The following is a 10,510-nucleotide window of genomic DNA, read 5'->3' as shown; positions in this document are numbered from 1 at the left end:
AAACTACTTTACTTTTCCTATGAGAATTACAGGGGTGACCACCAAGACAGGCTGATATTTCACTCTCCAAAAGTAAAGAAATAAAATGAGTTGGGTTTTTTGTTATTTATTTATTTATTTATTTATTTATTTATTTATTTATTTATTTATTTTATTTTTTTAAAGCTAATACTTAAGAGACACCCCCCCCCCCCCGTGCTAATCCCCCTGCGTGCCTCTGCTTGCGCATGTGCACCGCTCCAATTAGGACTAGCCCTTCCTCTCCTTACCCGGAGGCCCATTCCTGGGCGGAATTTCTGCAGGCGGAGTTGGCAGAGACAAACAGCGCTGTGTGCTGTGTGAGCTCGGAGGTAACATCAGTTCCCCTCCATCTGTTCCAACCCTTCTTCTGCCTACTCCTGGGGCTTAAAGCAGTTATGAACTTTAGGGAAGGTGCAGTCCCACATCTCCACTCAGTGTGGACCACATGGCTCTCTGATACAGTCTTTCTCAGGTGTGAGCTATCGCGCCAGGGTAAGGCCTGCTGAGCATTGGGGTTGACGATGGTGATGGTGGTGGACAAGGCTCATTGACAAACAGCGTCTGGTATGTGGATCATTCTGGGCGCCTGATTGGAGCAGGACTGAGTCACCAGACTAGGATAGTTAACAAGGCACCCAGCAGACCAGGGGCCTGCTCACACACTGGATGGTCTCTGCTTGTCGCTGACACTGGCTTCCACGGTCTAGTCCAGTGCTGAGGCTCTCCCTCAGCTCATCCAAGGGGCTCTTTCCTTTCTTTGTTTTAGTGTGGCAATACAATGTTTGTTTTTATGTGCATTTGGTTGTGCTCGCATGACTTGATGTGCAAACAGTGCACTGAGAAAGCGAGAAGAGTACCCCAGACCCCTGTCACTGGAGTCATTACTGTTGTAAGCTGTCTGCCGAGAGAAACAAATACAAAGCCTCTGAGAGAGCAGTAACTGCTTCTAACGGCTGAGCTGTCCCCTCCGGACCCTCTAGTGGTTTCTTAATTTGGTCTGAAGGTGGGGGTACGGTACTATAAATGTTTATCTGAATTTTCCTCTTTACCTACACCAGCGGCTTTGTAACTCCACTGTGCAGATAATGGAATGTTTGGCCTAGAGCCAAGCATGACTCAGATTTAGCTCACTGGGCGAAGCTTTTGAGGTACAAGGAGGAAACTCAGTGAAACTTGGTGTGTTTGAAAGGCATGAAGATCACACATTATTCTTTGGAATTTTCTACAACTAAATGTCATTAGAAAGAATGGAACTGATAGCTTTTAATTAATAATTTTTTAAAAAAAATCTAAAAATACTTTTAGGAGTAGTCCCTCTAGATTCTATAAGAAAAATGAAGGAACATTTAGAAAATCAGAGGAAACATTCTGAGTTGGGAGGTGGGAGGGTAAATGTAGGGCCGAGCGTTAACATTCATGGGTGTTTTCTTTAATCCGAAGGCTCATTACTGGCTTGTCTAAACAGCATTCATTGACTGGATTTTTTTTTTTTTAAAGATTTATTTATTTATTATGTACACAGTGCTCTGCCTCCATATACGCCTGTATGCCAGCAGAGGGCGCCAGATCTTATTACAGATGGCTGTGAGCCACCATGTGGTTGCAGGGAATTGAACTCAGGACCTCTGGAAGAGCAGTCAGTGTTCTCTACCTCTGAGCCATCTCTCCAGCCCCCATTGAATGAATCTTACAAGCAGTTTGCCACAGATATCCTTATTCTTTGACAATTCCACACATGCCTATCATGTATTAAGATTATCTATTTTAAGGAGGTGAGATGACAATTTGAGAAGAGAGTCACTTTTTTCCCACTACAATTCAGGTTCTGGGATCAAATTCAGCCTGTGAGGCTTGGCCATCTTGCTGGCCCTGTGTAGTGTATTTTGATCTTATATATACTAATTAATCTCTCTTATCCCCCTCCCACTTCTTCTGAAGCCCTTCTCAATGAGTTCACCTACTTTCCTGTGGGTGTGTTTATGAGTCTCACTGAGTTTTATCAGGGTAGTTTGCTGGAGCATGGGAAATTCCATAGCCCAGCCACCCCAGCCATTAACTGTACATTTTTCAAACAAAAATTATATGTACACAGCGTCCCTCCCCCCCTTTTTTTTCTCTTTTTGAGATAAGGCCTATCTATGTAGTGTGCTGTCCTGGAATTTGCTATGTAGATAGATCAGGTCAGCCTCAAATTCAGAGATCCCCCTTCCTCTGTCTCCCCATTGCTGGGATTAAAGGTGTGCACCACCAGGCCAGTTTGTACACGGTTTTAAAAATCTCAGACAATCTTACAGAGATTCCTTTTATCCATTCCTTTAATCCCAGCACTCAGGAGGCAGAGGCAGATGGGTCTATGAGTTCAAGGCCACCTTGTCTATAGAATGAGTTCCAGGACAGCCAGGGCTACACAGAAGAGTGAGTTGGATCTCCTAGGTTGGAGTTATATGTGGTCATGAGCCTTTGATGTAGGTGGGAACTGACTTCAGGCCTCAGAAAGAGCAGCCAGTGCTCTTAACCACTGAGCCATCTCTTTAGCCTAGTCTATGATTGGGCTGAGTGTTTTGTTCTATTTAATAGTAGATGTTAGTATTATTCTAATTAGATACTGTTTCCACCTTTTGAAATTACCTGTATAGACACCACTTATCAGTTTCACATCATAGATTAGAAGTAAATCTGGACTTTTCTGCCCCTGGTAAAATCCTAGTGCATGTCTCTCTCTCTCTCTCTCTCTCTCTCTCTCTATATATATATATATATATATATATATATATATATATATATATATATATATGTACTTTTCTTCTTGAGACAGAGCCCCCTTGTGCAGCTCATACTGGCCTCAGACTCCTGGCTCAAATAACCATGCCTCAGCTTCCAAATAGCTGGGACTATAAACACACACCAGCATACCCAGCTGTAAAAATGTTTTGTTGAGGGTTGGGGATTTAGCTCAGTGGTAGAGCGCTTGCCTAGGAAGCGCAAGGCCCTGGGTTCGGTCCCCAGCTCCGAAAAAAAGAACCAAAAAAAAAAAAATGTTTTGTTGATGTACACCTTCAAGTGAAATTTCTGATATATAATATATAACCTGATAGATAGATAATCACATTTGATAAATATTGCTATAAAATTTTTGCATTCCTAATTGGTCTAAATCATAATGTGGTCAGGAAGAGATGAGAATATCACTTTCAATATAGTATAACTGAATTGGTACCTTCTGCCTTGTGTCTATGTTTGAAAGTTATATAACTTTAAACTATTTTTATTCCTAGAAAATAGTACCTTTTTCTCTTGCAGTTTTAACAGTTTTACTGAAAAATGTTTAGCTTATAAATAATACTGTATCAGGACTTACTGTGTGTGTTTGCTTTGAGATAGGGGGTCTCTTTGTGTAACCCCAGTTGACCAAGAATATGCTAGGTAGGCTAGCCTGGTCTTGAACTCACAGAGACTCACCTGTCTCTGTTTCCTAAGTGCTGGGATTAAAGGCATTTACCAACACCCCTATCAAGACTTCACTTAAAGAACTTTTTTATTATCATTGTTCATGAGCGTGTGAGTGTGTGTGTGTGTGTGTGTGTGTGTGTGTGTGTGAATGTGTGTGTGTGTGTGTGTGCTGTGTTACTGTGCATGTGAGGTCGGAGGACAACTTTATGGAGTTGGTTCTCTTTGCACCTTTATGTGCACGCTGGGGATCAAACTCAGAAGTCCCTGCTTTCACAAGAAGGGCCTTCACCCACTGAGCAACCTTGTCAGCCCAAGACGTTTTATTTTTTTTTTTTTTAAATTTTTTTTATTTATTCATTTATTATATATAAGTACACTGTAGCTGTCTTCAGATACACCAGAAGAGGGCATCAGATCTCTTTACAGATGGTTGTGAGCCACCATGTGGTTGCTGGGAATTGAACTCATGACCTCTGGAAGAGCAGTCGGGTGCTCTTAACCGCTGAGCCATCTCTCCAGCCCAAGACGTTTTAAATATCATGTATCCACTCACTTCCAGAAAACTCCTGTCTCCATGCGGCCATGGCGTCAAAGCTTGAGAATAGATCTTGAGTATTCTGTATAAAACAAAATTAGATTATAGGGACATTAGCCTTCCACACAAAACATAAAGACTACAAAATGGCATCTCGTGGACTCGTTATTGTTGTTGTTGTTTACCAAGAATGGATGACATTGACCATCTTTCCACCCATATTAATCATTTATGCAACTTTTCTTGAGAACTATTTATTCAAGACCTTCAACTGTTCTTATGTTTTGATGCCTCTCTCTCTCACTCTCCCCACACACACATGTTCCCTGCTGGTCTCTCTCTCCCCCTTCCTTTCCTTCTCTGTGCCCTATCCTCTTCTCTGCCCTTGAGGCTCTGCTCCTGTCCGTCTGTCTGTCTACATGTCTACATGTCTGCCTCTACCCCTTCTCCATGTCCCCACTCCCTCCCTTCCCCCAAATAAACCCCTTTCTACCCAATATGTTGTATGGCATGGGCCTGCCGGTTACCTCCTTACAATATTATATTTCATAACAGCCCTGGCTCTCCTGGAACTCTATAGAACAAACTAGCCTGGGGCTCAAATATTTACCCAAGTGCTAAGATTAAAGGTGTGTGCCACCACTGCCTGGCTGCTTTTTCTTATTGATCATTTATATATGACCATTATAGCTCCCTTATCAGATATATAATTTGAAAAAATAAAAATTTTGTAAAGAAACAGTGTGGGAGATCTGGTGTATAGCTTGGAATGTAGCATTCATGCCTGGCAGGCATGAAGTTTTGTGTCTGGCCACCAGCACGAAATAAAACAGGTATCATGACACACATCTAGAATCCCAGCATGTGGAGGTGGAGCCATTTTGGAGGCAAGTGTTGGGATTGAATGCAGAGCCTTGTATATGGTAAGTATATACCATAACTCTGAGCTATACCCCAACTTCCAGGAAACCATTTTTAATCATGACATTTACAAAAATGTAGACTTCTGTAAATATTAGTTACCAAAATGAGCAAAGAAAACACATTACATTGTGAAAAAAATGAAGTTATAAAGACAGGAAATAAAAAGGCAGTAACAGAACAGAGACCAGATGTGACTGTCATATGAGAAAAATAAAAACAAGCTACAATCCCATCTGGAAACAAAACAGATCTTCAGACTGGATCACAAAGTGTGGGGCCAGGGAGCTGTGGGACCCGGAGGAGCAGGCCCAGGACAATGGGGTCAAGGCCTGTCCAAACCCCAGAAATCCTGTCCTGAATTGGCAGAAGTAGGATCACTTCCCATATGCCCTGGGCCTGCCTGTCCTGTCACACATAGATCTGTCCTTCACCGAGGAGGTCACATAGCCAGGTTAAACTTCCTTTCACTGGTCATGTCCAGTGGCACCTGAAATCTCTCCTCATGAAAATCTCCACAGCACCCTGCTCCCAGCCAGTAATGTACACTCATCCCGGAAGCCCCTACTCATCCCTCGAAAGGTTCAAATAGCCTTTGCTCCCCGCTAATAAACAGAACCAGTTCCCCAAAGCTGTTCCCCGGTGTGTGTTCTTTGCCCAAGCACTCACAGTTGACCAAGTTCCTGCCTGCACACACTGGCGCCTGGAAAAGCTTCTCTTCCTCCAGTCTAGCCTGGCGCGCAAGAGGTTTAGCTACCCGAGGTGAGGTTGAGAGGAGAGGGTGGATACGAGCAGCAACAAAGCACCAGTTCAAACTGTGATGTACATGAAAGAAAAAGTGTTAGGGTTTTGAAGCAGAAGAGTACCTTGGTGGATTGGGGCCAAGGAATACCACAGAGATAATATTACATAACGGATCTCACACAAGATTTATTTGCTGGTGGTGGGGTGGGCGAAAGGCTGCCTCTGAGTGGGTACGAGAGAGATGAAAGGATAGAGAGCGCTGGCGGTGATGGCAGGGAATCTGTAACGTGTCCTCACAGTGGCAGTAGAAATGGGTTCCGTTTGGCGGCTGGTGGGGATGTGGCTGACGTCACTCGGTTGCTAAAGGCGGGCTGGGGAACACCTGGTTCCAAACAAAAACCCTGAAATCGGAATCACAAGGGATGGAAATAAAAAAACGGACAGAACACAACGATGAAGTCTTAATATCAGGCAAAGGGATTCCTGGGGGGAGGGGGAGCATGAAATGAGACCAAGGAGGGGTACTGTTCTTGTCTTTTGTCAGCTTGTCACGTGCTAGAGTTATCTGGAAGGAGGAGCCTCAATTGAGAAAATGCCTCCAGCAGATTGGTCCACTGGCCAATTGTATGGCATTTTCTTGATTAATGATTGATAAGGGCCTGGCTCATGGTAGGCAGTGGCATCCATAGATGGTCCTGGGTTGCACAGGAGCCAGGCTGTGCAAGCCACAGAACAAGCCAGTAAATAGCTTCCCTGCGGTGTCTCTGCTTGAGTCCCTTCCCTGACTTCCCTCAGTAATAGAACATGGTTGGGACATGTCATTTTTAATTCCTTTTCCTAAACATACTGTTAAAAATTGATTTATTTCTATATTGTTCCCTATGGTATTTATCTCTAGTCACGTCCCGAGCTAAAGATCAACTTGGGTTCTTTGTTGTTTTTTTTTATTTTTATTTTTATTTTTCACTTAATAAATTGTTCCCATTGTCTCATGGTACCTTCTGAGAGTTGGCTAACTGTGGAGGGCTGGTCTAGTGCTCCTGTACCCAAATGTTAAATGACCCACCCCAGGAACTGGTTGCCCCAAGATGAACAAATTCCCACACACCCCATCCTTTGTTGTGCAAACACGACTCCCCTATTTAAAACTATTGGTTAAATAAAACTGGCAGCAGCCAATTACTGAGGAGAATAGGGAGAGGTGGAGTTTGAGTTATGGGCTGGGGGTTACAGGTAGGGACCACAAAGGAGGAGAAAGGAGAGAGAGGGAGAAAGAGTGTGGAGGAGGAGAAGACGGAGAGAACAGGAAGTCTCCATTAGTCATGATGGACCAGCAGCACAGATCTGTGAGATGCCTCCCCAGGACACTAGACTGCTGGACCAGAAATAACCTAGGGGGATTGAAACAGCGAGTATTTGGGGAGCACAGTTGGGAAAGTAGCCAGTCTAGGGTTAGAGAATTAGATTAAGGATAATCCCCTAATAATTGCACACAAGCTAATAAATAAACCGTAGTTCAAATCTCCATCATTTGAAGCTAGACAGGTATAAAAGCACAGTCATACTTGACATACAACGTAAGACTTAGAACCAAAATTAACCTGAGACAACTTACCGGGTAGAAGCACGTTACTCCCTGAAAATGGGTCTGCAAAGGTCGGAGCCTACAGGAGCTAATGGGGATGTTAGCTACATAAGGCACAGCTGGAGGCAACATCCCAGCCCAGAGCTGGAACATACCATGGCGCCTATGCCCCAAGACAGTAGGGGCTGCTAGTGCCCAGGAGAGAAACTAGGCAGTGCTGAGGCTGAAGGACCCTGGTTCTTACTGAAGTGTAAGAGCTACTAAGAGGCTTGGCCTGGTAGAAAGTAGGTAGGTTATACAGTTCCTGTGAAGGACCCTAAGGGCTTTACACCCACCACCTCAAGTCAAGATTAGGTCAAGTACCAGCTTCCCATCTCAGGTCCAGGCTAGGCCAAGTTTCATTCTCCACCCACAGTTCTCGGGAGGAGCAGGGACATTCTTGAAAAACCACAGAATGTACTGACTGATCATCGTTATCTGACCCTCTGGTCCCAGATAGAGTTCAAATGCATGTCATATGCTAGCTAGCCAATAAATTCAAAGGTCAATATGCTTAGACAATAAGCTTAAACTATAACCTTGCTGATGTAACCTGTATCCCTAAAAAGTATAAAAACTGCTTGTTATAGCCATTTGGGGCTGCCCTGTAGTCACTCAGCAGGAGGGGCTGACTGAAGGTCGAGCCTGATGAGCAGGAAAATAAACCTCTTGTGTTTGCATCGAATTCCGTTCTCGAGACTCACTTGGCGCGGAGTGGGTAGGGTGGGCATGGGGGGGGGTGGTCTCTCACTTCGAGCCTTACACTCTTAACTGCTGAACCATTTCTTCCAGCCCTATTTTACTGATTTTAAAGGTAAGCTCTTGTTCTAAACCACCCTGGTTTTAACTCATTGGTATCCCATCTCAAACTCCTGAGTGCTGGGATTACACGTGTTGTCTTAATTTGGGTTTTATTGCTGTGAAGAGAATTCATGACTGCAGCAAATCTAATAAAGGAAAACATTTAGTTGAGGTTGGCTTACAGTTTCAGAGGTTTAGTCCATTATCATCATGGCGGGAAGCACGGCAGTGTGCAGGCAGACATGGTGCTGGAGGAGTCAAGAGTTCTAAATCTTGATCCTTAGACAGCGGAAAGAGACTGTGTGCTACACTGGGCATATCTTGTGTGTATGAGACCTCAAAGCCTACCTCCACAGTGACACACAAGGCCATCCTCCTAACAGTAACACTCCCTATGAGCCAAACATTCAGATGCTCGAGCCATATCTATTCAAACCATCACAGATGTGGGCTAGCTCTTCTTTCTCAAGACCCTCATTTTATTTGTTCTATAAAGTCTTTGGTTCTTGCTCCTGGTGAGACAGTGTAGAATTGTAACTCTTACAGCAGTAACTTTTGCTTTGGAAATACTGTTTTATATCTTTCTGCTTTGCTTCCAAAGCTTTCTATGTGGTCAATACCTCCTATTTTCAGTGCCAAAGCAAGCTGTCATCATCTCAACCACATCTTAAAAGGCAGTTAAGTCTCTGCTCCCAGACCCGGTGAGAGAGAGACCCAACCGCCTGGTCAGGTGGGCACTCCTGAGGCTGCAGAGCGGAAGAGACCACCAACACTGCTCACCCCTGCCCACATCCCTGGCCCAAGAGGAAACTGTATAAGGCCTCTGGGCTCCCGTGGGGGAGGGCCCAGGAGCGGCAGGACTTCTGCGCCTGAGACACCGCCGGAACCTGAAAGAAACAGACCAGATAAACAGTTCTCTGCACCCAAATCCCGTGGGAGGGAGAGCTAAACCTTCAGAGAGGCAGACAAGCCTGGGAAACCAGAAGAGACTGCTCCCTGCACACACATCTCGGACGCCAGAGGAAAAAGCCAAAGACCATCTGGAACCCTGGTGCACTGAAGCTCCCGGAAGGGGCGGCACAGGTCTTCCTGGTTGCTGCCGCTGCAGAGAGCCCCTGGGCAGCACCCCACGAGCGAACCTGAGCCTCGGGACCACAGGTAAGACCAAATTTTCTGCTGCAAGAAAGCTGCCTGGTGAACTCAAGACACAGGCCCACAAGAACAGCTGAAGACCTGTAGAGAGGAAAAACTACACGCCGGAAAGCAGAACACACTGTCCCCATAACTGACTGAAAGAGAGGAAAACAGGTCTACAGCACTCCTGACACACAGGCTTATAGGTCAGTCTAGCCACTGTCAGAAATAGCAGAACAAAGTAACACTAGAGATAATCTGATGGCGAGAGGCAAGCGCAGGAACCCAAGCAACAGAAACCAAGACTGCATGCCATCATCGGAGCCCAATTCTCCCGCCAAAACAAACATGGAATATCCAAACACACCAGAAAAGCAAGATCTAGTTTCAAAATCATATTTGATCATGATGCTGGAGGACTTCAAGAAAGACATGAACACACTTAGGGAAACACAGGAAATCATTAATAAACAAGTAGAGGCCTACAGAGAGGAATGGCAAAAATCCCTGAAAGAATTCCAGGAAAACACAATCAAACAGATGAAGGAATTAAAAATGGAAATAGAAGCAATCAAGAAAGAACACATGGAAACAACCCTGGATATAGAAAACCAAAAGAAGAGACAAGGAGCTGTAGATACAAGCTTCACCAACAGAATACAAGAGATGGAAGAGAGAATCTCAGGAGCAGAAGATTCCATAGAAATCATTGACTCAACTGTCAAAGATAATGTAAAGCGGAAAAAGCTACTGGTCCAAAACATACAGGAAATCCAGGACTCAATGAGAAGATCAAACCTAAGGATAATAGGTATAGAAGAGAGTGAAGACTCCCAGCTCAAAGGACCAGTAAATATCTTCAACAAAATCATAGAAGAAAACTTCCCTAACCTAAAAAAAGAGATACCCATAGGCATACAAGAAGCCTACAGAACTCCAAATAGATTGGACCAGAAAAGAAACACCTCCCGTCACATAATTGTCAAAACACCAAACGCACAAAATAAAGAAAGAATATTAAAAGCAGTAAGGGAAAAAGGTCAAGTAACATATAAAGGGAGACCTATCAGAATCACACCAGACTTCTCGCCAGAAACTATGAAGGCCAGAAGATCCTGGACTGATGTCATACAGACCCTAAGAGAACACAAATGCCAGCCCAGGTTACTGTATCCAGCAAAACTCTCAATTAACATTGATGGAGAAACCAAGATATTCCATGACAAAACCAAATTTACACAATATCTTTCTACAAATCCAGCACTACAAAGGATAATAAA

The 10,510-nt window shown here is 44.2% G+C and overlaps 1 long non-coding RNA gene across 1 annotated transcript; it reads right to left on the bottom strand.

Annotated features, from left to right (window-relative positions):
• Positions 1 to 3,789: 3,789 nt before the first annotated feature.
• Positions 3,790 to 6,016, bottom strand: LOC120098251 (uncharacterized). The gene is made up of 3 exons (XR_015642979.1): positions 5,851 to 6,016; positions 5,597 to 5,742; positions 3,790 to 4,088 (listed from the first exon to the last, which is right to left on the bottom strand). It is a non-coding gene; the product is annotated as an uncharacterized LOC120098251 (long non-coding RNA).
• Positions 6,017 to 10,510: the final 4,494 nt, after the last annotated feature.

Source organism: Rattus norvegicus, chromosome 18 (assembly GCF_021556685.1).
Source record: "Rattus norvegicus strain SHRSP/BbbUtx chromosome 18, alternate assembly SHRSP_T2T, whole genome shotgun sequence".
Taxonomy (NCBI): domain Eukaryota; kingdom Metazoa; phylum Chordata; class Mammalia; order Rodentia; family Muridae; genus Rattus; species Rattus norvegicus.
Note: the sequence above shows the minus strand (reverse complement) of the source record. Positions and strands in the feature narration are given on the sequence as shown.